Source organism: Podarcis bocagei, assembly GCF_964188305.1.
Source record: "Podarcis bocagei genome assembly, chromosome: 2".
NCBI classification, from domain to species: domain Eukaryota; kingdom Metazoa; phylum Chordata; class Lepidosauria; order Squamata; family Lacertidae; genus Podarcis; species Podarcis bocagei.
In genome coordinates, this window is record NC_138126.1 from 33,298,161 (window position 1) to 33,325,124 (window position 26,964).

At 44.2% G+C, this 26,964-nt stretch overlaps 1 protein-coding gene across 1 annotated transcript in view; it reads right to left on the reverse strand.

The window, feature by feature from the left end:
- The window catches only part of TAFA4 (TAFA chemokine like family member 4), a 128,696-nt gene extending 103,568 nt beyond the window's left edge, over positions 1-25,128 (reverse strand). Inside the window, exon 1 of the mRNA XM_081184387.1 lies at positions 24,917-25,128. The gene's annotated coding sequence lies outside the window, so the exon portion shown is untranslated. The remainder of the gene's footprint in view (positions 1-24,916) is intronic.
- Between the last annotated feature and the right edge of the window lie 1,836 nt (positions 25,129-26,964).

Below are 26,964 nucleotides of genomic sequence, written 5' to 3' on the forward strand. Positions count from 1 at the left end.
GAGCTGGGCATGTTTAGCCTGGAGAAGAGGAGGTTAAGGGGTGATATGATAGCCATGTTCAAATATATAAAAGGATGTCATATAGAGGAGGGAGAAAGGTTGTTTTCTGCTGCTCCAGAGAAGCGGACACGGAGCAATGGATCCAAACTACAAGAAAGAAGATTCCACCTAAACATTAGGAAGAACTTCCTGACAGTAAGAGCTGTTCGACAGTGGAATTTGCTGCCAAGGAGTGTGGTGAAGTCTCCTTCTTTGGAGGTCTTTAAGCAGAGGCTTGACAACCATATGTCAGGAGTGCTCTGATGGTGTTTCCTGCTTGGCAGGGGGTTGGACTCGATGGCCCTTGTGGTCTCTTCCAACTCTATGATTCTATGAATCTCAACTAGGTCATACAGGACAGGTGGCCACCCAACACATGCTTAAAAAATTAGAACACATCAGACAAATGGGGGGGGGGTTTGATATTGTGTTATGTTTGGAGGTTTTATATTACAGTGGTGCCTCGCAAGACGAAAATAATCCGTTCCGCGAGTCTCTTCGTCTAGCGGTTTTTTCGTCTTGCGAAGCAACCCTATTAGCGGATTAGCGCTATTAGCGGTTTAGCGGCTGTTAAAGGCTTAGCGGCTTAGCGGCTAAAAGGCTATTAGCGGCTTAGCAGCTTAGAAAAGGGGGGGGAGCGAAAAAAATCGCAAGACTCGCAAGACGTTTTCGTCTTGCGAAGCAAGCCCATAGGGAAATTCGTCTTGCGAAGCGCATCAAAAAATGGAAAACCCTTTCGTCTAGCGGGTTTTTCATCTTGCAAGGCATTCGTCTTGCGGGGCACCACTGTAATACATGTAGTAACAAAATTAATTGCACCCACCACCTCTCGTGAGAGCCTCTTGCACTGTCGAACAGCTCTTATTATCAGAAAGTTCTTCCCGATGTTCTTCTTGTAACGTGAAGCCATTGCTCCTGGAGCAGCAGAAAACAAGCTTGCCTCATCCTCCATTTAACAGTCCATTAGATATCTGAAGATGGTCATCATATCTCCTCTCAGTCTCCTCTTTTCCAGGATAAACATGCCCAATTCCCTCAACTGTTCCTCATAAGGCTTGGTTTCCAGACCCTTTTATCATCTTGCTCACTCTCCTCTCCTCTGCACACGTTCCAGCTTGTCAATATCCTTCTTAAATTGTGGTGCCCAGAACTGGACACAGGACTCCAGGTGCAACGCTGACATCTGAATGGTGAGTAGTGTTATGGTTGCATGCAATAAATTTTAGTTTCCTTTCAATGAGAAAGCCCTGGAGACACTACAGTGGACCCTCCAGATACAAACTTAATTCGTTCCGTGGGTCCCTGAAAAGAATGTAAATAGAGGCGTGCTTCTGCACACATGTGCGGCGCGATTGAGCACTTCTGCACATGCGCGCATGGCGAAACCCGGAATTTGCTGTGGCCGTAACCCAAAGATTCCATATCCAGAGGGATATGTAAGTAGAGGTATGACTGTATTTGGAAAGACGGTGGAGGCAAGAAGCACTCCTATGCTGGGCAGCAAATCACCAGTCACCGTACTGCCCTGCCTTAGATCTCCCTAGGTGCTCTCTTTCAGTTTCTTTCTGCAACCTCTTCTTCCTTGTCTATTCAGACTCCAAAACTGCTCTCACTCATGCAGACACTCACATCCGACAGAGCGCCAAACCTAACCTCAGCCAGTAAATGACCCATAAAAAAAGAACACGAAGGTTCTTATGCGACAAATCTGTGGCTCTTATCAGGAAACACTTTTAGGGAAGACCGCTAAAGATAACCCCATTCACCATCTTCAGATATCCCATGATCTAAGCTGAGAAATTGCTGCTGTGAATAAAATTCAGCTTCCGGGGGGGGGGGGGGTGACGGGACCTGAATGATTAAGATAGCCTTGAAAATATGTAGTAAAGCCAGTAATATCTCAAAAGGCAGAAGGTGGCTAAGCAGTACAGGATGGGCTTCGATGTGGGAAGTCCAAACGCAGGACCTGAGCACAACAGAACTCTGTTTCCAGCAACTGATATTCAGAAGCATGCTACCTCTGACAGTCTAGCAGAGGAACAGAACACTTGAAATCCTGGAACTGTAGGTAACCCCAAATATCTGCAATAGCAGGGAGTTATTAAGGCCTGGGATAGGCAACTTGTGGTCCACCAGATGTCACCGAACTATACAGAAGTGGCCGTATTCTTCCAGCCTTAGTGGGGCTGCTTTTCTCAGTAAGTGGATGAAATGAGGCTGCAGCAATGTTTGGGATGTACCAAGTTGGTAGCAGTAGCAGGTGTGTGTGCTCTGGCAGGGTTGCCACCAACCCAGGGATCCCCTGACCTTGCCGTCACCTTACCCCATCCCCCAAAAGTGCAGAATTGCCGCATGCGTACATCCTCACAAGCCACCACTGGCACCATGCGCATCATCCCTGGCCACTGGCCATATCCCTCCCTCTACTAAAGCCTTCCCTCTTCAATATTTCATTTCCCACTTCAACCCATGGTCCTTGCTCTGGTAGGGAAATGAGCAAAATAGTGCATCATATTAAGCCTGCAACCCTAAACGCGTTTAACCAGGGAGTTATTGTGCCACTGAGCAAAGTGAGACTTACCTCCAAGCAAGCAGGCTTGGTTTTTGTAAAGCTTTTAAAGAGATTTTCCAATTCTTAGCAGTCACAGAGACTACATTCTGAACACAAGGCATTTCTGACTTCTCTGAATGTCATCTAGTTCGTGAAAAAATAATCCACTCTAATTCTTTACCAACAAGACTGATTCACAAATGCAGAAAGGTATTTGAGCAAAGAAGTGTTATAAAAACTATTTTTAAAAAAATAGGAAGCAACTTAACAATACCTAAAGCAGATATTAATTCATGGGCTTTACACAGATTTATTGTACAGCTATATTTTTATATTGGGGGGGAAGGAGAGAAAGAGGGGGTCCTTTATTGTATTACTTCTCTAACATTATCTGTGAAATGGTGCTTCCTATAACTGGGGGGGGGGGGAGTGACAAACTAGACTTGACAGGTTTACAATTAATTTCCAGCAGCTCCTATTTACATCTTTGATTCTGGCAGTTTTCCGTTTCTCTGAACTAAGAACATCAACTCCCATTCTGTTGCTTCAGCTGTAGCTAAATCCATATTAGAGTAGCAGGTGTTTATTACTTCTTTGCGCTGACACCAAATATATGTTTAATCAAAATTAGAGCTGGGAGATGTGCCAGCATAATAGAAAGAGGAAGAAGGAAAGCAGTGCTGGAACTAACAACCAGAGCTATATTCAGCCCCTTAATCCCACTGGCAGAGAGAGGCAGCGTGGTGTGGGGACTACCGTGTTGAGCTCTGACCAGGAAGGTCTGCGTTCAAATCTCTCCACAGCCTTGCAGCTCACTTTGATCGATCAGGTTAAGAAAGGGTAAGCAACCTCACAGGGCTGTTGTCTGGACAAAAGAGGGGGATATGTGTTCTGAGGAGAGGGAAGTGATATCGCTGCCACAAAGTGAAATGATGTGGGGGGGGAGGAAAGCATCGAAGTTGGAGCTGTGAGGGTGCACACGTGGCGTTAATCTGGCACTCCTGCCATCCACCTGTTCTCACCAGCATATTTCCCTCCACACCGTCCCAATAAGTGGGATTATTGGGCAATGCCGTTATCACAGTGGTAGTAGTTTGGCACCACCCAGTCCTGTGTGTGCCACCTGAGCTTTTGGGAGGAAGATAGGGATGCAAAATGTAAACATTGGGGGCCAGCCCTATCATTAGGCAGAGTTAGGCAGATGTGGAGGTTCATGAGGTGTCGGAGGACAAAACTGTGTGTGCCACCCAACCTGACCTACTTTCCCCAGCTGCTGCAGAAGACGCTGTCCAGTCCCCCAGTGCTGAAATCAGATTCGACTGCCAGTTTGGTCAGCTTTAGTACATGGAACAGAGAGCCGTCCTTGCTTTGCACCAAGCGTCAACATTTCTTGGGCCAGCCCTGTAAATAATAATAATAATACCTAATGAGGTACATAGCAGCCTGCAGTTGCCAGTTCTCAATTTCAAATCTCTGGTACTTGGACAGGTACCCGTGCCTGGCAGGCTGCGACGGAAGCAGAGCCAACAGCAAGAGTTTGCTGCCCGCCGGCTGCTGTGGCCGTTGCTGGCAGATACGGTGGGCTGTGTTTTGTTCCCAGTGAAGGAGCTGCACAAGGAAAGGAGGCGTGAGAGAACAACCCCTAAACAGTTGGTCTGTCGGCTCCTACCCTCATCTCAACCAAGTCTGAAGGGGCAACCCTAGAGAAAGCTGAGAGCCTTCGGGGATGCAGGGAAATGCTTTATTGCAGCAACTTTAGTATGAGGCAAGTACTTAACAGCTGCCTGGTCAGCTCTAGCTTGGGAAGAGAGCTAGAAAGAGCCTGAGTGTTAAATAAAACCTGGGCTGGGACTGCTCTAGATTACAGTGTGTTGAAACTACTAAGAAAGCATGAAGAGGATTTCCAGCTATTAAAAAGAGCACTCTGCAGCCTCTCACGGAAGCACTGATGAAATGGGGAGCTTGACAGCATTCGGCTCAGCAACCTGGCTCCTTAGCTTACACAATTCAAGCACGTGTTGTGCTTGTTATGTTATTATTTGTTTATATGCTACCTTTTGGCCGGAGAAGGTCCCCAAAGCGGCTCACAAGCAAGGCAAATAACAAAGCAATTGCCAATGCAAAGTATTAAAATACATTCATTTCCCTGCCAAAAATGCAACAGATCATTCCCCAGGAAAACATTAAGAGGGAGCAAGAATATGGATTTAAATAACAACATTTCAAGTGTCCCGGGCAGAGGGGTGGGACAAGGCAGGTGGAATAGCTTACAGCAGTCTTCCCCACACACTGGCTCCCCCCATCACCCAACTCCAGGCACCACTTTGTACCACTCCTTTGTTCAGAATGCATGGGGTGCATGTCCAGTCCTGGCATCCAATGAAACGTGGGCACACTGAGCTGCAATTGTGTAGGAAGAACAAACAGTCTTTTATGGATTTGTGGGTTTTTTGAGGGTCACTATCCTATCAACGGGACATGGGTGGCACTGTGGGTTAAACCACAGAGCCTAGGGCTTGCCGATCAGAAGGTGGTGGTTCGAATCCCCGTGACAGGGTGAGCTCCCATTGCTCGGTCCCTGCTCCTGCCCACCTAGCAGTTCGAAAGCACCTCAAAGTGCAAGTATATAAATAGGTACCACTCCAGCGGGAAAGTAAATGGCTTTTTCCGTGCACTGCTCTGGTTCGCCAGAAGTGGCTTAGTCATGCTGGCCACATGACCCGGAAGCTGTACGCCAGCTCCCTCAGCCAATAAAGCAAGATGAGCGCCGCAACCCCAGAGTCAGCCATGACTGGACCTAATGGTCAGGGGTCCCTTTACCTTTTCCTTATCCTATCAACCCCACCATGTGGCAATTCTTTGCAGACGACCGCAGTGCCTAGAGACAGACAGTCAGGCTATGCATCCATAGCAGTGACCAGAGGAGCAATGACCGCTGGGAGGAGCGCAGAACATCAGTGGCAGCACAATCAGATGCCCTCATCTGCCCCAGCTGCAACAAAACATGTCTTGCCTTGTATCAGTCTCCACAGCCACAGCAGGCACAGTAACCTTCCAACAGTTTTGACTTCACCCCCAAAGGCACACTTCTCCACTGTCTCCTGAGACAGAGGGATGCCAACCACAAAACTGGAAGTGCTGGTGGCCCCACCTTGGCAACCCCTGATCTAACACAAGCAGAACTCTGTACAATCACAGTCTAGGAGGGTCATAATAATTTACACACAACAAGCAAACATATGCAAAATACAATATACTGGATTTTCTTTACATATCAGTCATCATGCACAGTTTAAGAGAAATGAACTCTGCTTTCAGATCAATAAGCCTTACATTAATCATTACAGCCATCTACGTACTTGCCATCACATGTGATGTTATTGCTCAACAAAAGATGGTTGTGTGCAATGGGTTGCATTCAATGAAAGCATTAAGGAGGGTGTTCTATCAGCGCAAGGATTTCTCCTTGTGCAACAGAAGGTTCTCTCCCTCTTCTCCTGCTGTGCAACCTCTAAATCTGTTCTTGAACTTCCCCCAACCTTCCAGAGCAGATTCTGGGGTGGGGTGGGGCTTGCATGGGGGAGGAGAGAGGGAAGTCCTGTTGCACTAGCACTAATTTATTGATTTGATTTTAATATCTGTATTCCGCTTTTCCAACAACGTGTTGAGCTCAAAGAGACTCACAATAACAATAGCATTAAAAGTTAACAAACATTACAATCCATGCCGTACAATCCACACTATAATACTATCAAAAGCACGGTAGCATATAAACAATGGTAGAAACTCAGATCTATAAGCTAGGCACCAAATGGCTCCTTAAACCAAGGAGCCAAAGCAGATGGCCTAGTTGCCATTTGGGGGCCAGGTGGCATGAAAGTTGTATTTTTCAAGAAGACTTTTTGGTTCCTGAAATACATTCTGACTGTGCAGATAAACTATAATGGATAGAATTCTACAGGATGTGTCGCTACCATGTGAAAACAGTCAAGATCGGGGATCCCCAGCCGTGCACCCTCAAATGATGGCAATGTCCTGGGCATCTTCACCTGGTTGTAAGTGGCCAATAGCCAGCTGCAAAATGGGCCTGGTGAATTTTGAATGCTGCATATATATAAAAAAACCAAAACGACAACAAAATCCATTAAACAATTAATACAATTCAATAAATACAACTCATAATGATACAAAGTATCAGAAATAGCTGTTGAGCAACAGCCCTATGCTTGCCTAAGTTGAATTTATAAGTGTGCATAATAAAAGAATGTGCCATTAACAAAATCTTAATAAAATTCTGGGTCATTTTGTTTTGTTTTTAAGATATTCTCTTTTTTCCCACCAGACGGCTGAATTATGTATTTCTGCTTACATATTGGCTTGTATGATTAAAACATGATGCTCTTTCTTGGCTTTAATAAGGGCATATTCAAATAAAATAAAAAATTCTCTTAAATGAAATATAGTACAGCATTTGTCCTTAATGTAGTTTTCAGAAAAACCATTAGGTTTGGTACACGGAGGTACGAGCAGGCATTTTTAAACTAATCTATAGCTCTGCTTGAAAGCCAGTATGTTCATTCTGTGGGCCCTATAGGATTCTGCAATATTTGCACATCAAAATACGCTCTGGTTTTTACACTTGGGATACTTAAGCTTTGTAAAAGAAACTGTGAAAAACAGTAAACTTTGAATCTTGGTTTCTTCAGCAGATTTTTTTTTTCCTAGCCATTGCTAAGTGTCCTTTTCTTTTCAGGGTGACCTTAACTTTCATATTTGTAAAATGCTTGAGAGTGTGTGTGTGTGTGTGTGTGTGTGTGTGTTTTCAATTCAACGGGTGTCATAATGACTATTTATCATCTTTAATGTATTAGACAAATGCACTGAGAGAAATCTCTTAGGACCCTCTTGTTTAAAAAGAAAACCAAGCTTTAAGTCATTGCTGATTTAGACCGAGTTTCATTTATTGACAAATAAACAATCATGAATACATTTGCTGGAAAGCCATCTCGCAAACACACACACACACACCTTTCCCTCCCCTAATGGTTTTGTGCATCAGCTGTAATTTCACACATCTACATATTTTTACACTGACCAAGACACTGCTTAATACAATTTGCAGAGAAGGTTTTGCACCCGTACATCTTGTGACATCGGCTAAAGCATTTGGAAAAACAAATTATGCCATGTCTCTGCCTGCAAATGGATAGAAACGTTTTGCTCAAAAACCGTGCTTATTCGTACAAACAGCAAATCAATATATTTCATGCGATGAATGGGACAGTGGGAAAAAGTTGAAATATTAAAGTATAGCTCGATGCTTTGACATTTTGCATTGCTAATTGTGATCTCAGCTGTTTCCTGCTAGGTAATGACCATAATGAATAAACATGCTGTGCTTATGAAGGACTTAGACCTAACAAACTGATCAATTGTTAATTCTATAAACTGACGGGAAGGTGTCCTCACTATTAATAAATAAATCAACTCCTGTTTGTGGGATTAAGACACTACATCATCTCAATATCCTCTGGCTTCCCTTGGACTTCTTGGAATAATGCAGTTAGCATTGGGTTAGTGGCATTTATAAAGTCAAAGTTGTCGTAATGTTTCAAAAGCCATTGCATGCTAATTAAAGAATCCACTGACACAGGCAAAACTCTAATTATTAGTAAAGTCACCTGGAAATACATTTCCCTAACAGCAACTCTTTTGTTAAACCTCCTCGACAATAAGCAAACAGCAATTCCAGGAGCAAATTTCAAAGTATGTGTCGTCCTTTGTTACATCTTTTGCTTGAGGCCAGTGCTTATAAGCAAAGCAAGATTATTCTCAACAAATCCAGAGTACTTTTTATCCGCAAAGTGTTATTTGTGTGGAGGAAATGTATTTTCAATAGAGCAATTGGGTTCTATCTGGCAGGGAGGAAAATCCAAAAGGGCAAGATCCTATTTTGCAGAGAGAAATGTTCTGAAAGCCAGTCTCTTACAAATAGCCATCATCTGCTACCGTTCCAAACAAGACTTAGCATTCATAGTTTATTCACCAACAAAGGCCCAATTTAAGAAAGAAATGTGTGTGTTCAACTTATAGGCAGTCATCCAGGTGCTAAGGAAAACAAAAATACATTTCCACTAGTTTCTGTAACCCAACAAAGTGTTATGAGTGTTAATTCTGCAAATGAAAAAAATCTGCAAACTCCAAGCTATTGGACAAAATTGATCCCAGCTTCCAAGGAATATTATTAACCGTAAGCAGTCAGAATCCCCCCCCCCCCCGAAATAGAAATAGACTGACAATTTTGACCCATTGCCATTAATCATCATCAGTGGATTATTTGGTATACAAGATCAAATCCTGGTACTGCTACCTAGTACAACATTTTTATAAGTCCAACTCTTGCTGGCATTCTCTTTTTATCTTCATTTAAATTTGAATATAAATACACATTTTTTTAAAAAAATAAAACTAACTGGAACTCTACTTGCTTCCACAGGAAGACAGACAGAAATAGGCACAGAAATCAAAATAGATGTTTGGGGTTTTTGTAATCTAAAGCCCAAAATGGAAAGGAATCATTAAAAACAATAAACTGGGATTCTTTTAAAACTCAAACAGCAGAGCCTCATTATGACTGAACTCTAGGGGCAAACAGCAGGGCTGACGCATGGCGTGTAACTGATGGCAACCCTAGCAAAATAGTTAAGAGTAGTAAAGTAATTTGTGGCGGAACCAGTTCTGCTGCCCAGACACGAATTGAAATGCAAATAAGAATATGAGGAGGCAGGAATGGTGGGGGATTTGTGACCGTCAAGTTTTTGTTGGCCGTGACCAGCATGGCCAATGGTCAGGGGCAATGGGAGTCGCAATCAGACAGAATCTGAAGGGCTGCAGGTTCCCCATCCCTGGCTGCAAGTAATTGTCGGAGGAGAATGACATGTGCTGCCCTTTCTCTCCATATATGTACTGCAGCCACACAGGCAAAGGGAAGCACATGATCTGCTTGTCAAGCAGCTTGCCCTGTCAGCATCGCCCTTGAGCCAGTGCCACCAACTGGACTCACACACTTCAGCCCTGACTGGGCTAGGCGAGCTGGGTAGCACTTCCAGAGACCACCTTCTGCACAGGAACAGGTCAAAGTGCTGTGGACTCACAGCTTAGAGTTGTGAGCACCGGATTCACTCCAACAAGTAGACAGTCGTCGCACAGCAGAGTATAGCAGAGCATAAATGACTCGGAGAGCAGCTCTGTAGAATATCTTCTTTATTCTATCCACAACTATAATCCACAACTATATACAGAGCTAAATGAGGTCTAAACGAAAATGCTGAACTGCACTGAGCGTCTGCAGCTGCTCTTAGCAGCAACCTTATCTATACACACTATCTCTCTCTAACACTCAGTCTCTCTCTCCGACACTTTGATGTGAGGCTGGAGCGGAATAAGTAGAGAGCAGAAACCGCCCCTCCTCTCTGGAGAATCAGCAGAGAACATCAGCAGATTCTTGGATATGGGAGGGGTGAAATCTCCTCATGCCCCAGGGAAGGCCAATAACAGCTCGGCATGGTTAAGGATCTGCAGGGGTCTCCCTGTGGAATACCTGGGTGCCCTGGGCACACCACTGCTCCTCTTGCCACTACCACCTGCTCAATGGCTCCGTTTCTCTGGGTGAACAGCAAGCAATGGGAGTGATGAAGAAGGAACAGCAGCTGCCATTGACAGCTCACTCATTTTCTGTATCTGTCTTTCTCCTGGGACAGCAGTGGGGATTGGGCCCTGATGCAAAAGGACATTAACTGAGCTACTGCATAGAAGAAGAGCGCCCCACACACACCTGATTGGTTGTTTGTGGCATTTTTACCACACATTCACAGTGAGTTCTCTGGCCTATGTAGATCTTGAACAAAACAAAATAAAACCCATTAAAAAATATACAGCAACATGAAAATAAAATCAAACACCAGTTAAAAACAACATCAGGATAAACCAGAAGTGCCTTGGAAGGTACTGGTTTAATAAAGCTCAAAAGGAAGGTTTGGACAATTAATGATTGGGAGTGGCTGCGCCATTAAACTTCAGATAACAGACTTGCACAAGATCCCGGATTGGAATGGAGTCAGAGGAAGCTGCGCTGATAAAAAGGCAGTTGGAAAAATATATACTAATAAAGCTGTATTCGACGGATGAAAGTATATGATGTTTGACATGATTGAGAATCGTGGAACCAGGGACGGATAATTATAAAGCGTTAAAATCAAGATGTGGAAAATATGGAAACAACGAGGAGAGGCAGGACTGGGATGTGGAGATATGCTTCAGAGATCCAGACCGTGGGGAGCTCCAAAAAACTGATAATTATAATTTGGACTTTTCTATTTTAGTTTTTTATTTTAATTGGAGTATTATGATTGGATATATTAATTGGATGGTTTTTTATTGGAAAATCAATAAAAATGATTTTTTTTAAAAAAAAACAAAACAACCAGAAGTGCCCAAGTTCTAAAAAGCATTCAAACGTGTTTTGAAACTGAAGAACCTAAGAAAATAAAAAGGTCTGCACCCAACACAAATGAAACCGCAATGCAACATTGGAAGAGCTGTGCTGGACCAGGCCAAAGGCCTGTCTAGTCTGCCATCCTGTTCTTACAGTGGCCAACCAGATGCCTATAGGAAGCCTGAGCTCTCCTCACTTGCAGGTCCCAACAACTAGCAAGCAAAGGCCTCTGACAGTGGAGGTAGAACAAAGCCTTATCCTCCATTAAGCTGTCTAATCCTCTTTTAAAGCCATCCAAGTTTATGGTCATCAGTACATCTTATGAGAATGACTTCTGCTGCCACACAAGCACCCGACAAACTTCTCTGGTTGTTTCATTAACATAAAACATTTGTAGATTTGAGATTAGATAAAGCCTAATCTCTCAGATCTTCTCTCAGCCGCCTAAAGTAAGACAGAGTACCCTCCTCTGTTCTTCCTGCTCCCTTACTAGATAGTGAGTCTTTCATTTCTCATGACACTGGGGAAGGCTTTCCACAATTGGGGTGCCACCATCGACCAGCTCCTCTCCTTGGTAGCTACCCACCTCATCTCATTGGGGCAGCTGGAAAATGGCACTTGAAGATGTTGTCAGGGTCCAGGCAAGTATATATACAGCTTGCCAGAGTACCAGCAAAACCCAGAGCTGGAACTAGCTCCAAGTTGCAATGCCACACTTGTGATTTTCATTCCTTGTAGGCCTCATTCTCCTATTGTTTCCATTTACGCAGTGCCATCAATATGTGCACACTTTATAGGCCAACATAGGCAAAAAACACATCTTTCAGGGAAAGGACCATAGGTCAGTGGGAAAGTATTCCAGCTAACATCCCTGGCATCTCAGACATGCAAAAACATGTATGTATGGAGATTCCCCTCTCCAGTGAAGTGAATACAGATGTCAGCATAGACAGAACCTCATAGTATGCACCAGGGCACACAGGTGGCCCTTGACTTGGGCAAGAGCATCTTGATCTGCTATTCCCCAATCAGATACCCTCCAGATATTTTAGACTACAACTTCCATTAGCCACAGCCAGCATGGTCAGTGGCCAGGGATGATGGGAGTTGTGGTCCAAAACATCTGGAGGGAACCAGGTTTAAGGGAGGCTGGTGTAGAGGATTGCAGCTTAGCTGGTATATTGTAGTATGAGCCATGGGCAAGAGCCTAGTGCCAGGACTAGTGGTCTGGACTAGTGGTCTGGAGGTGACCAAGAATGAGCTGGAGAGGACAGGTGAGCTGGCTCACTGCTAGACTGGCAAGCAAGAGAGATAGCAAGGCAATATGTTGAGAGGCAAGTAGGGGCACCCTAATCTTCACCCCAACTGGAACTGAGGAGTCACACCAGAGTCTGGGGGGCTTTATCAGATTATTGATCCCTTCTATCAGCAGACCCTTCTTGAGCCAACAGCAGATAGGCCAACCCTTTCTGGCAAGCACCACGATAGCCTGGATCTAGCTGCCAAACGGCACTGCTTGACTCCTAGCACCTTGAACAGAAACAACAGTGGAAGTATATATGGGTTTACTGGAAGGCAACAAGGTGTGAACTTAAAGCAAAGGGAGTGAAGCACACACAGCCGTATAGCCTAGGTATTAAAGCCACACACTTGATTGAAGGAGCTCCAGCTGTAATGCACTGTTCTCTCCCAAATATTTCGTACTCACCACAACTCTGCGAGGTAGGTTAGGCTGAGAGATAGTGACTGTACCAAGGTGAGCATTGTGGCTGACTGGGGATTTGAACCTTGCTCTCCCTAGTCTTAGCCTTTAAGCTTAGCCTTTAAGCTGGCTTTAAACTGGCTTTCACACATGCAACTTGGGCTATTCAGGGTACATTTTTGTTTACTCCTGCAATGCTAGTAGTTTTTGAAAGGTATGTGGCAATTCACTGGAGCAAGTGACACTGTGAATTGTGAATGAGATGGGGAAAGAAAAAACTTGATTATTATTATTTCTTTAAATGTATTATGGGAGGGGTGGGTTTGACGATTACCTCCGATTATTTAATGCTTGAGGCAAGCAGAATTAATTTCTGTGTATATTATTAGCACCTCACCCTGCTGAGAATTTCCCATTGTTACACTACGGAACATTGTAGTCAGACCGCTCACAGCTATTGTGCATGCTTTTAAAAGAGGTAAATCTAAATAAATTACGTTATTAATATATTATCCTTACTGGAGAAGCAGCAAGGGGCCAATTGAAAAGTGACCCCTACTGTGACTGAAACTACATGGGTATAAAGTATTAACTCCATCAGAACGCAACACGGGGACCATGCACAAACAAACAACGAGCCAATTTTAATTCCTTTTGCAAATGCTCTACTCATTTGCAAATATGTATCCTATCTAATCTTTTCCTAAAATTTATTTATTCAGACTTTCTATTCTCATCCCATACTCTTGACTATAAAAAAGAACAGCCCTAGTTCTATTGCAGAAGGAAAGTTCCTATGACTTCTCCAACAAGGCTCTCTGGAGAATCACCTCCTATGTTCTAACTGTGGTTGTTGTTGTTGTTGTTGTTGTTGTTGTTTGGATTATTACAAAGAAGCATTTCATTCCTCATCTTTTCCAACAAAGCTTTCTGCAGAATCTGTTATGTTGTTGTTGTTCTAATGTGTGGATTATTCCAAAGAACCGTTTCATTTCTTGACTTCAGTTAAATGGGTAGAGACCGTAACTCAGCCAGTGATAGGACACATGCCTGATATGGAGATGTCCCTAAGTCCAATCCTTGGCATCTCCAGCTAAAATAATCACATGGCAGTTAGGGCTGGACAAATCTGTCTTCCTCCAGCTCATCACTTTAATATGTGTTCATTAGTAAGCCCATTCCATCCCACTTCCACATTAGTGACCAATCTTTGGACAAACAAAATGCCTAGGACAGTGGGGATTTTTCTTCCATCTATAATCCTTGCCAGGAAGAGAAGTCCCATCCCCAGTTTGCTCTCAAGAGATGAGATTAAGTCCCCGATTTGCGAAGAACTGCTTTCACAGTAAGAATAGCTCTCTCCATTCTCAAATTTGTGAGGGAAAAGCAGGAATACATATCTGCCTACTCAAATTTAGGCCTGAAATTAGGCCTGAAGAGAAATGTAAACAGAACTAGGGTGCTAGCTGAGGTAGAAGTCGATTTGAGGTAGGGTCAGACAGACAGGTTCATTCCCTCCCTTGAGGAATTTCTCACATTAAGAATTGTAGGGTTGAAGAACAGGAAGGGACTATGTGGGTCATCTAGGGACGCAGGTGGCGCTGTGGTCTAAACCACAGAGCCTAGGGCTTGCTGATTAGAAGGTCGGTTGTTCGAATCCCCATGACGGCGTGAGCTCCTGTTGCTCGGTCCCTGCTCCTGCCAACCTAGCAGTTCGAAAGCACGTCAAGTGCAAGTAGATAAATAGGTACCGCTCCGGCGGGAAGGTAAATGGTGTTTCCGTGCGCTGCTCTGGTTCGCTAGAAGCAGCTTAGTCATGCTGGCCACATGACCCGGAAGTTGTACGCCAGCTCCCTCAGCCAGTGAAGCAAGATGAGCACCGCAACCCCAGAGTCGTCCGCGACTGGACCTAACAGTCAGGGGTCCGCTCTACCTTATGAGGGTCATCTAGACCAACCCCCTGCATGCAGGAATCTTTTGCCAAACGTGGGGCTCAAACCCACAACCCTAAGATTAAGAGTCTCATGCTCTACCAACTGAGCTATCATTGGCTGATTCTATACAGGCAAGTCTCCACAGGCATTCCAGCAACCAACAGGAATATGATGCACTAGGCATAACCACCAGGAATATGCAGTGCTAACAGCCCATAGTTATGTCCAGGCAACAGGACAGGAGCCAGAAGCTGAGACAGAGCTGAGGTGCCAGAGCCCATGAGACACAGAAAAATACACCAGAGCCAGGCAGGCCTTGATGCTCAGGCAAGGTCCTGCTCAAATAGGAAGACTTTTATAGCTGTATCATGTTCAGGAGGGCACAACGGTTAGTGGACAGGACTTGAGAATATTTCACTGCCATGAGCATTTTCCAAACAGCAGTTCATGTAGAACCAGGGCCTCTAACATAGGGGTACAGCTGTACTGACCCCATACCAGCAGGGGCAGCTTTCATTTAAAAAAACAAGTCAACCAAACATTTCTGGAGAAAGTTAGAGGACAAAGTGTGGAGGCAGCTCTAATGTTTCAGGAGGCATGTTGACCACCACCAACCCCATCTGGGACTCAGGACGGGCCCCTCCCAGAACAGAAGCAGCTGGATAAAGGATGGTATTGGGGTATGTTTGTTAAAACACTTTCCTCATGTCCACAGATCCTGTTGGCATCCCTGCTTAGAACCAAAAGTCTTCAGTTACAGCAGCTCCCAACAAGTCAGGAAGATTCACATGTACAGCCCCACAAGGGAGCCAGATGGAAGCTGTTTCTGTGAACTACCACGTGAGGGCTGAAGCATACCTTCCCCTCAGTGAGGGGAAAGTACAGTCGTACCTTGGTTCTCGAACGCCTTGGTACTCATACGTTTTGGCTCCTGAACGCCAAAAACCTGGAAGTAAGTGTTCCAGTTTCCAAACATTATTTGGAACCCAAACGTCCAGCATGGCTTACACGACTTCCAATTGAGTGCAGGAAGCTCCTGCAGCCAATCGGAAGACAAACCTTGGTTTCTGAACGTTTTCAGAAGTCGAATGGACTTCCGGAACGGAGTATGTTCAAGAACCAAGGTATGACTGTATAGGATATAAAAGAGGCTAAATATGCCTTAGGCCCATGAATGGCCCAGCATGGTACAACCTGCATGCTTTAAAGGAAGAGCAAAGCTACAAACAGAAGAGAATGCTAGAGTATCTCCCCAAGGATTTGCTGGAACTCTTGAGGAAAGGGTGACAAATACATGCCTGCACACGAAGCAAATGCAAAGTATACACATGTGAGACACATCCTCAGCATGAACTGCCTTTGTTTGTGTGAACACAATTGCACAAAGGCACTATGCCATGGTTTGCTTAACATATCATGTGTGCCATGGAGGATCACATAAATCATGGTTTGTTTCTCCAAAGTTTGGCCTGTTTTCCTGCTGTGCTTGTCTTGTGCTTTTACAGCTTCCTTAGCCATGCTTAAAGAAGGGTACAGTGGTACCTCAGGTTAAGTACTTAATTCATTCTGGAGGTCCATTCTTAACCTGAAACTGTTCTTTACCTGAAGCACCACTTTAGCTAATGGGGCCTCCTGCTGCCGCTGTGCCGCCGGAGCACAATTTCTGTTCTCATCCTGAAGCAAAGTTCTTAACCTGAAGCACTATTTCTGGGTTAGTGGAGTCTGTAACCTGAAGCATATGTAACCTGAAGTGTATGTAACCCGAGGTACCACTGTATTTGGGTTCACACGTTAACCACAACTTGTGATCCGCAAGCCAGCCAAACAACCTAACAAAGTTGTTGTGAGGATTAAATAATAGGCTGTGTGTGCTACCCTGAACTCCTTGCAGAAAGGGTGGAAATAAAATACAATAAAACAATTAACTATGGTTTTTTTAATGTTATTGTAATCATTTTACAGTGACAAATATCTTTTTTTAAAAAAAAAATCAAACCTGTTGAAGATTATCTTCCTTGTTATAATATTAATACTTTTAAAATGCAACATTTGGTCAACATTAGACTGGTCAAATACCCGTCCCTGTTGTAAACATCCTTGTTCTTTATAACACAAGAAGAAAATTTAGTTACTACTAGTGCCAATACTTGCAATGTTTTGCAACTTGCAGGTATTTACTAATTGCTATCTCAATTCTCTGAGTGTGTTGTAGCCAAAATAGGGAAATACAGAGAAAAGGAGGATGTACCTGCAGACTCAGGAGAACCACCAAGATTTGCTAAAGTACAAAAAAAAAATGAGAGGGGGATCTCTAAAAGGGGGGAGCACATGCAAAGCAACCCAGTGAAGACTGAGGTTGCTCTCAGATTACCTGTTGATTAAACATTTGTTCTGATTCAGGTGTGGAGACATACTACATTGTGTAAGGCAGTTGCTCTCCCATACTTTCTTCCATCACCAGAGCACTAAATCAACTTTAATTGTACAACCTGAATTTTCAGGTTTGTGATTGAATTCCACCGGACAGTAGTGAGAGTCTGGAAGCATCCTGAGTGTATACAGGGTCCCCAGAATGCTGACTACTGTTAGGGGGCAGGGAAAGGAGGAAATAGTGAGAAGAAAATGGAATGGAGTATCCAGAACAGGGGTGTGCCCTCTTATAACATTTATTTTTTTGCACTTACTTAATTAGATTGCATCAGGATACGTCTACTGCAGTTTTCTCCCCCCAGGGGGACCAAATTTAGCACCAAGACCCGAAGTTCCCTACCCCTGGTCCCAGGCCACCATTGGAAACCTCTGGACATAAATAAAATACATGAATAGCACGGTGCTTCCATTTATCAAAATTTATATACCGCTTGATTACAGTAAAACCTCCAAAAGGTTTACCCCCCAAAAAAATAAAGATGTCAGGAAAAACAGTCAAAGATAATTAAAAGTAACACCAAAAAATGATTAAAACACATCTACATGCCTGGATAGGCTTGCCTAAACAAACAAAAAACATTTTAGGCACGCCTCCAAGGGATTGCAGTGGAGGTGCCTGCCAGGTGTCACAAGGCAGGGAGTTCCAAAGTGTACGTGTTGCCATACTAAAATACTGATTTCTAACAAGTGCAAAAATCAGCAAGGAGCGCAGTTCTCTGAGCAGAGGTTTTATATGCTCACGGGGTCTCGTTCCTGTCGCATTCTGTGCCAACAGCAGTTTCTGGGTCACGTGCAAGGGAAGCCCCACACAGAGTGCATTGCAGTAAATCCAGGCTTGAAGTCACCAGTGCCTAAATCCTGATGTAACACTTCTATTCAATGAACCCCCCACATGTATCCCCAACAGGGCCAGATTTAGGTTTGATGAGGCCCTAAGCTACTGAAGGTAATGGGGCCCTTTATATGTCCAGCTGTTCTTTGTCAACAACCAATTGTCGCTGTTTTTTGTGCTGAATATATGCTACATGTTAATTTATGGACCTAATAGGTATCTAAAGCCATTTGCACATGTTGCAACCAGTCCATACAGAATGTAGGCACCCTATATATAGAAATGAGCAAACCAGTGATATTTTAGGGAACAGGCTAGCAGGTGAGGCCCATTACTTACATCATAGGAGCCTACACAGCACAAAACACTGTTGCTGTATGTAGGTTTTATTTTATTTGTTTTTTATCTTATATTTTGGAAATATACATCCATTTTTTTTCCTTTAAATTTTTGGGGGGCCCAAGAGAGTGGGGCCCTAAGCTATAGCTTGTTTAGTTTATACATACATCTGGCGCTGATCCCCAATAATCTTATGCCTGATAACACGCCCTCCTTGTTCTTGGCTTCCAGGCTTTCAAAATGCAAAGGGCCAGTACATTTGTATGAGGGTTTTTTTAAATTTTAATCCATTAATCTTTCTAGAATGCACAACCTGCTAAAACTACAAAGCTTATCTCCCCAGTGCAAAGTGAGTTGCAACATTTTCAACTGGGGGAAGGGGCTTAATCCAGACACACCAGCACCTTCCCAAAGTGCCACTAAGCTACAATGCTGCCTTTCTAAGACTTGCACCACCATATGCATACAGACATTGGACTTCAGCCTGAATTGGGTATCATAAGCAACAATATTAGATACATAAATCTGATGGGACAAGCTCTAAACGCCAAAAAAGTATGCCACAATTAAAAATCTTTTAAAATAATCTAAATCCTCTTGATGATTTCTTTATCAGCAGGAGCCCTTGTAATTTTCTAAGTGGTTTTTTTTTTTAATGCCACAATAGATCAAAAGATCATTACTATTCAACTTATTTGAATATTTCCTAATTCCCTAAACAGTTGCTTACTGTTTTCTAATTTAAAGTAATTCATTACATGCACATCTTGCATTTTATGTCAACTCAAAGTGAATTATACATTCTCTCTCTCTCTCCCGGACAATTCAGTGGCAACATTTTAGTCATCCATATGGTTATTTCAGTATACAAATCGGCAGTATATATATAAATTGGCAGCAACGTAAAGCATGATGGAAAATTACCCCTCTTTAATAATGCTAAACAATTCTAATGATCCCATAGGTTATGCTAAACATCATCAACAACAAATATGCAAATAATAAATATGCAGATAGAATGCTGTTTTTCAAAGCCAAAATGCTGTTTCCCAGGCAGCTCATAATAGAATAGATAAAGTAAGTTTGTAAATGTTTTCAAAAGATCCCTGCAAAGTTTGAGGGCGAGGACAGAACAGTCTTCTTCTCACTTCAGTAGTGAATTCTCTAGGTATATTTAACTTCCAAGAGAGCATGCATAGGATTATAGTCTAATGCACTTTAATTTGTGGCCTGCAAAATCATTAGTATCTTTCTTCCTATGAACTCAGAGTGGGATCAGAGCAGGCCTTAAAATGTACTAGTGCATTGAGCAAATGTAGTGTTGCACTATAACTGCTAGAACAGTTTTGGAAGCAAGGCAACCCTTTAATATCTTCTGCTACTGGTATAACAGTCTCAGCCTTCAACAGCAAGGGGCCCTCAAGATGTTTTGGACTTCAACTCCCATCAGCACATGCATTATGGGAATTGTAGTACAAAGATTCTAGAGGGCACCACACTGTTGAAAGCAGTATTACCTTGTTCAGAGTAAGTAGCTCTTTTTTTCTTTCCTTAGTAGAATGCTGCTTGTTGTTTTTATGAAGCTTTACATCAGATAGGCTGTTCAGATGCTGTGAGACTCCAGCTCCCATCAGACCCAGGCACCATAACCAGTGGTCAGGAATTATTATTATTATTCAATGTATATACTGCTTAATGCCAAAACAAGTTTCTAAATGGCTTACAAATTATTATTTTAAAAAACAAGCTCCATCAACCATTGCAAGGTAGAGCTTCACAATGGGAGTTGTTATAGTCTAGCAACATCTAGAGGGCCACAGGTTCCCTATCCCTGAATTATATAGAATCATAGAATCTCAGAGTTGGAAGGGACCCAATGGGTCATCTTGTCCAACCCTCTGCAATGCAGAAATCTCAACTCAAGCATCCATGACAGATGACCATCCAACCTCCAAGGAAGGAGAGTCCACCACCTCTCGTGGGAGTCTGTTCTGCTGCCAAACAGCTCTTACTGTCAGAAAGTTCTTTCTGAGGCTTAGTCGGACTCTCCTTTCCAGGTACTATACTCCAAAGCAGAAGAAGCAAGCTTGCTCTGTCCTCCATGTGACAGCCCTTCGGATATTTGAAGATGGCTATCATATCTCCTCTCGGTCTCCTCTTTTCCAGGCCAAACATACCCAACTTCCTCAACTGTTCCTCGTAAGGCTTGGTTTCCAGACCCTTGATCACCTTGGTTGCCCTGCTCTGCTCACATTCCAGCTTGTCAATAGCCTTCTTTCATGGTCCTAATTAATTATATGCTTCCATCAACCTTGTGAGGACAGCCCATCTCTTCATTTCACTGGAAGACAGCAACCTGTCCAAGGCCACTACAACTGGGCTGATATTTGGAACCATTCCTAAAATGTCTGCTCTCCAGCTTTCTTCCAAATTTACAGTGGGGAACGGGAGGATAAATATTAGGGTCAATTAATAAACTGGAGAAAAGCAGTGAAAATAAGCATGCAATACAGTAAAAGCATACTGTGATCCTTCACTATAGGAATAGCCTTTAAAACTATTGTCAGCAGACCAAACTTTGGTTGTGAGTTTGGCAAGGGGAGTAGGCTATATGCCTGAGCCTCCCTTCTAATTCCTGGTTCCAGCATGGATTCAATTGCTGAAATAGCCAGGCCAGCCTGGTAAGGGCCTACTACATAGTATGGGTCATTAAGATAACAAAGGGAGTGGCTCTGTACGAGGTGCAAATGGGTGGGACTCCCTCCCTCCCTCCACTGTCTGCTAGTTAAAAATAAAGTACAAAAGACCAGAATGGTGAGTTGAGTTATGTGAGCTAGAAGCTTGATACAACAGCTGCAGGATGGAAAGGCAGAGAGAGAGAGAGAGAGAGAGAGAGAGAGAGAGAGAGAGAGAGAGAGAGAGAGAGAGAGCCATGTCTGATTTCTGCTGGAATATGGAGATGGGAAAGACAGAACACTCTTGGGGTGTTGATGCTGTGAAACCCTCCATCCTAGGATGAGGTTGTATATATGTGTAAATATGTGCAAATGAACCATATATCCTAAAGACACCACAGTCTCCGCTGTGCCTCGTTCTGAAAGAAACACAAACCCTGGAAACCCCTGGAATCTCGCACCACTCAGAGACTGAGGTAGTGTGCCACACTATACATATCTGTTCTGTACTACATAGGTTAGATAGGACAGCTCAACAGCACTGGTGCAATTTAATTAGTTCCAAAACAAAAATGCATGGATAAACAGAATCAGAGAGGATGCTGACATGATGTCAGGAACTATCTTTAGTTATTTAACATGGTCCACTTTACTAATCACTGTGACAAAAGGAAAATTATGATTGTCCTTAAATCAAGAGATGGAATCTTTGATCTAGCCAAGCTTTCATTCTTTCTATCTATCTATCCATCCAAGATATTGGTATTCCACCCTCCAGCTTTTTTAAACAAAAAACCCAAGGGTGCTTAACATATGGCTGATTAAATCTTATTTATTTATTTATTTATTTATTTATTTATTTATTTATTTATTGGCAGCTTTTGGTCCTAGATGGTCACCACACAGTTCACAGAACGATTGGGCGGCGAGGTGGGGGGACTCATCAGTCAAGTTGCTTAAACAAACAAAAACCACCAGTAAAAACAAATTCAATAAATTAGGCATGATGCAACTTACTTAAAATGCCTGCTAGACTAGAAAGGTCTTCATTAAAGCACCTAGAGAAGGGGGAAGTGTCTGATCTCAGCGGAAAGAGAGCTCCACAGAGTCACGCTCACAATCATAAACACACAGCTCCTGGTGGATCTGAGCCATTGGGAAACACTAGCAGAAACTCCTTCAAAGATTCCATTGATCAGGGATGGATGTAAGGAATCAGACAGTCCTTAAGACATCCTGGACCCAAGCCGTTAAGGGTCTTATGAATTCCTACAAGGAGCTTACACTTGGCTTGGTAGCGTAATACAAAGTGACAAAATATAATGCATGGAATTAACTCAGCAAAACAACAGCACCAGATCAAAGAGGAAGAGTCAGTAAAATCTGTAGAGGACCGCTGGATGTTCTGCTGGGTAAACACAAAGGCTTTCTGGGAGACACATCAGACTCTGTTGCAGGTTAACCTATCTTGGGAAGGCTTTCCACATTGAGGATGCCATATAAACTAAGCAGGACCTCTTTGATCACTATCTGCCTAACATCAAGGGACTCGGAGGTGGATCTCCAAAGATGACCAGTTAATCTGGGAGGAGGCAATCCTTTGGGATCCCATGACCTTTAGGACTTTGCTTACCATTAAATAACTTTAACTGACTTAGAAGCAGTGCAGAAATCCCCAGGACATACTTCTATGTAAATGGGACTGAATTGCCAGATGCATATTTTTGTTTGGGGGGGGCATGTGGTGCTGGGAATGGCACTCAGACTGAGATGTTCTCTGTACGCTTGACGCAATTACAGGGAGTGGAACAAAACCACCAAATGCATATTGCAATATGGCTTTGGCCAGGGCATGGTTTCCGAAACACCTGATTGGCTGGCAATGACGTCAAGCACATGCTCAATCTCTAGTGGATGTAGTTTCAACATCACTCACATCTCCTCAAGGAAAGTGTTAGCATAGGAGTTTTTGCCATAAGTAGCAGGTTCTTAACCAACATGTGGAAACAAGAAGGGCAGTTTTTCAAACCTCATTTTCAAAACTGAACTGGTGTTTTGCTAAGAGGGCCACTTGTAAAAGCATCTTTCTTTCCAAAATCTCATTCGGGGGAGATGTTGTTTCTGAAAATTCAACTATTCCAGAAATCTTGACATTCAGCACCTGAAGCCAGCTCATGTTGCAACAAGAGGTTTGCATAATTTCAATTTTTCTAGCAAGGGCTAACAGTGCACTTGACACGATGCAGAATGGAGTATATTATAGTATACTTACTTTCTGTATAAACAAAATAATCTCTAAATTGGATTCTTTCAAGCACATTGGCCTACACATAAATGTGGGGCCTGGTCCATTAGGGCAAATGAGGCACTGCCCCACCAAACCTCAGCTGCCTGTCTTCTTACTTAGGCTCAGTCACAGCAAGGAAAAGGATGAGGACAAAACTGGAATTAGTTGGCCTTGCCTCTCATTGGCTCCAGTTCCGCCTACTGTTGCCCTCCCTGAATTCTGCTCCACCAGTCTCAATGGGCATCAACCACCACTGCTTGAACATGGTGGTGACAAAAGAAGGCTAATCCAAATAGAAAATGATAAAACTCAAGATTCTAAGTATATCTTTTGAATATTAAAATGAATTGCCACAATATTTTTTCCCATACAAAGACCAGACAGGCTGCAAACACCCAGATGGTCACTGTGTTGCTGTCTTTAATTAGGCTTAATATTATCATCATAAATATAAGTCGCCAAAATGGACCCACTCGTTCCCTGGGCTGAGGGGTAACTGTTTCCTCTACTGAATGATTTGGTGAGAGAGAGAGAAAAGACTACCCTTTCATGGGTCTCTATATACATATAGACTACAGCATATCAGTAAAACATTATGCTTTTTTAAAAAAAACAACAACAAAAACAAATGAATTCAGTTACTTCCCATCAAAACATGCAAAGGGGGGGGGGGGGGAGAGAATGCCAGCTACGCAAATACAACTTGTGCCAGGGAAAATGTATGTCAAAGCAATTTGAAAACACATCTGTGCAAAGGTTTGCATGCAATTACTGTGTGCGCACCTTGGAATATATTGAGTGGCATACTGGGAATACGCTGTCGTGAGTTATTTATTTTTACAGCGTGTGGAATCGGGGGGGGGGAGCAAGCAGCCCACAACATCTCAGCTGGCTACCTGAAAACTAAGGAGTATGATGGACAGGAAATGCTTTCCTAGCCACAGACACCTGCACTTACCGTTAAGCAAAGGACACCACACAATTAAGCATGTTAATGTCAGGGTACCGGACTGCTAATACAAAAGTGAGGACTGATCAGGTCTATATATCTGTGGCTTGGACTTTCTAGCAATTAGTTTGATACGCTGCCCTGATTTACACATACACCCTCTCACCCTCTCTTGTCTCCCAACACTTCCACTGCTCCAGCTAGGTAGCTCACTGTGTTAAATTGGGCTTACTCACAGGTAAATATGCATAAGATTGCAGTTTTAAGTCAATCTACTCCCACCATGGTATAAGCTTCCTGGGTTGTAATACACAGTTTGCAAGTAATGCCAACAAATGCATGCAGAATTTATTTCACGCAGGCCAGGTAGCAAACAGGCTTTAGTGGCATGATGACATCAGTCACTGTCACAATAAACTGGGGCTAGTGGTTCCAGATGCACCTTATGTTAAGGGAAGTTGTCCCTTAATACATATCCTCGCAGCAACACGGTACAATTTGTCTTGCTCCCCCTTGAGAAAAAACGTTCCTATAGTTCTGATGTGCACACACCTCAAAAGTTGTGCGGTTGGGTGGATGGGTTTTATTCTGTTTTTCAGCTGTGATTAACTTACAAAATGGAAAGACTAAACGGGAAGAAGGATTTTCTCTCCGCGCCCACACAGAAGGGAACTCTCCACTCACCTCCGTCTCATGTACTACATTTCTAAAACGATCTCCTGTTAAAGCACAGTTCTTCGTCCGCCGATAAAATGAATGAGCACGCACTTTATCTCCTGCGATCGGCCATATTAACCACGCTTGGCTGGGGCTGTCTGCGGATAAAGGAGTATAACAGCAGGAGACCCACTTCGTGCGCTGCAGGCGGCGAGAGGAGAATCCAAAAAAAGTTTTATTTCACTCTTTCCGGGGTGGGGGGAGTCTTTACCTCTCGACGTACCTCCTTCACACCTCCACTTATCCTGGATAGGTTTCAGGTTTCAGGCAAGAAATGAAACCGTATGCGGCGGTGTGTGTGGGGGGGGGGGGGGAGGCGAGAGCGGATGGGAAGGGAAGAGCCTGCCGGGTTACTCCGCACCCCGATCTCGACCAACAAGAGAGGACACATCTTCCATCTTTCTGTCTCTCTCGCTGATGGATCCTCACTCCTTTACAGGTTTGCCACGCTTCGCCGCTGAACGGACAAAGGAGACTTTATTTTACACCCCCGTCTCGAGCAGACTAGGAACTGCACAAGGGAGGTGGCAGGGAAGATAGGTCTTTTTGCCCGCGCGCCTCCCGGACAAACACGATCGCGCTTTCGGAAGTGCTGCGCTCGAGATCATTTCCCCAGGCCCCTCCAGAAGGCGCTCGCACTCTGCGTAAACTGGAAACACCTTAGCTCGTCATTCCGGCCGCGCTTTGGAGGGGCCGGTAATGGTTCTGCGCGATCAAGTGCACTCTGCACATGCTCCGGGTCTCACCGCTCCGATCTCGTGCAATGCGGCGCGTTGGCTTTCCAAACAGACTGAGCTCCGCACGTTAAACCCTTCCTACGACAGAAGAGGCGCTGGCCTGCCAGGACTTGGCTGGGCATCACAGTTAGCCAGCCAAATGGCTCCCAGAGAGCCGAGGCACAAACGCTCTCCCGGCCTCCCAGTGCCCATGGGCAGCTGCTTGGCCACAAAGCGGTCCACTTCAGCTGTGGCTGGCTCCGCCAGCTTCTGCTCTCCAGCAACTATTCCAAGCTCATCGATTTTAAAACAACCCCCAAGGCTTCCTACATCTGGCCCCAGAATCCAACACAACCCAACCCACACACACAAAGAAAGAGAAAGAGGGGTAGATTCCAGTCACACCTGCCCACAAACAACTATCCAATCCCCTAGGAGGGATTGCTATTTTACGCGCGCTCTTGCCTGGAGAGCAAGTGCCACTGAACTTGGTGGAATTAACTTCTGAATGAAGCTTTGTCTCCAAATGCGCCACCCGACAGAGTACTGGTCCCCAAAAGTCTGCCGGCGCGCCGGCGCCTCAGATATTTAATTCTCTCAAGCCTCTGGAATCGCGAAAGGGAAAACAACGGATACAGAGCAACCATGTGCGTGATTCCTCGGAAATACGTGACATTACTCCCAGGTAAGTACGTGTGTGCGCGCGCGCAGGATTACAGTATCAATATAGGTCAAGTTTACAGCGCTCTACCTGATGGGCAGACGGTCATGCTTAGGCAAAACATAGGAGTTGCTCGCATCCCCTTGCTTGGAAGACTAGTTTGAGCACTCCCACGACTCAAAAAAACCGAAAAAAGTTCCCTCTTTTTACGCCCTAGCGCAAATAGCAATGCCGTCGGGGCAGAAGTCCAGAGCCCCACTTAGCGGAAAGCCTGCAAGTGCAGCAGGACATTTTGAAGTATGCGACGTATACACATAACCACGTAAACAGGGGTGGGAAAAAACCCCTTTCAGTCCAGAGTCTGATCACCTAAGGGCGCCACTCCACGCCCCCCCCCCCCGCATACACGTTTGCTGCTGGTGCTTTCCAGCTCGCATCACGCGCGCTTCACTTCCTCACCGCCTCGCTCCCCACGGCACGAGCGTGGATTCGAATCGCCACTTTCCCGGCACCTAAGGATCGGGAAGAAGCAGGTTGCCTAGTGGACCTGGTTGTGGGAAGCGAGTAACTGAGTGGAAGGCGATCTCTCTGTCATCGGCTCCGTCCGATCTTTTCTCCAGCCCTGGAACAGAATCGCC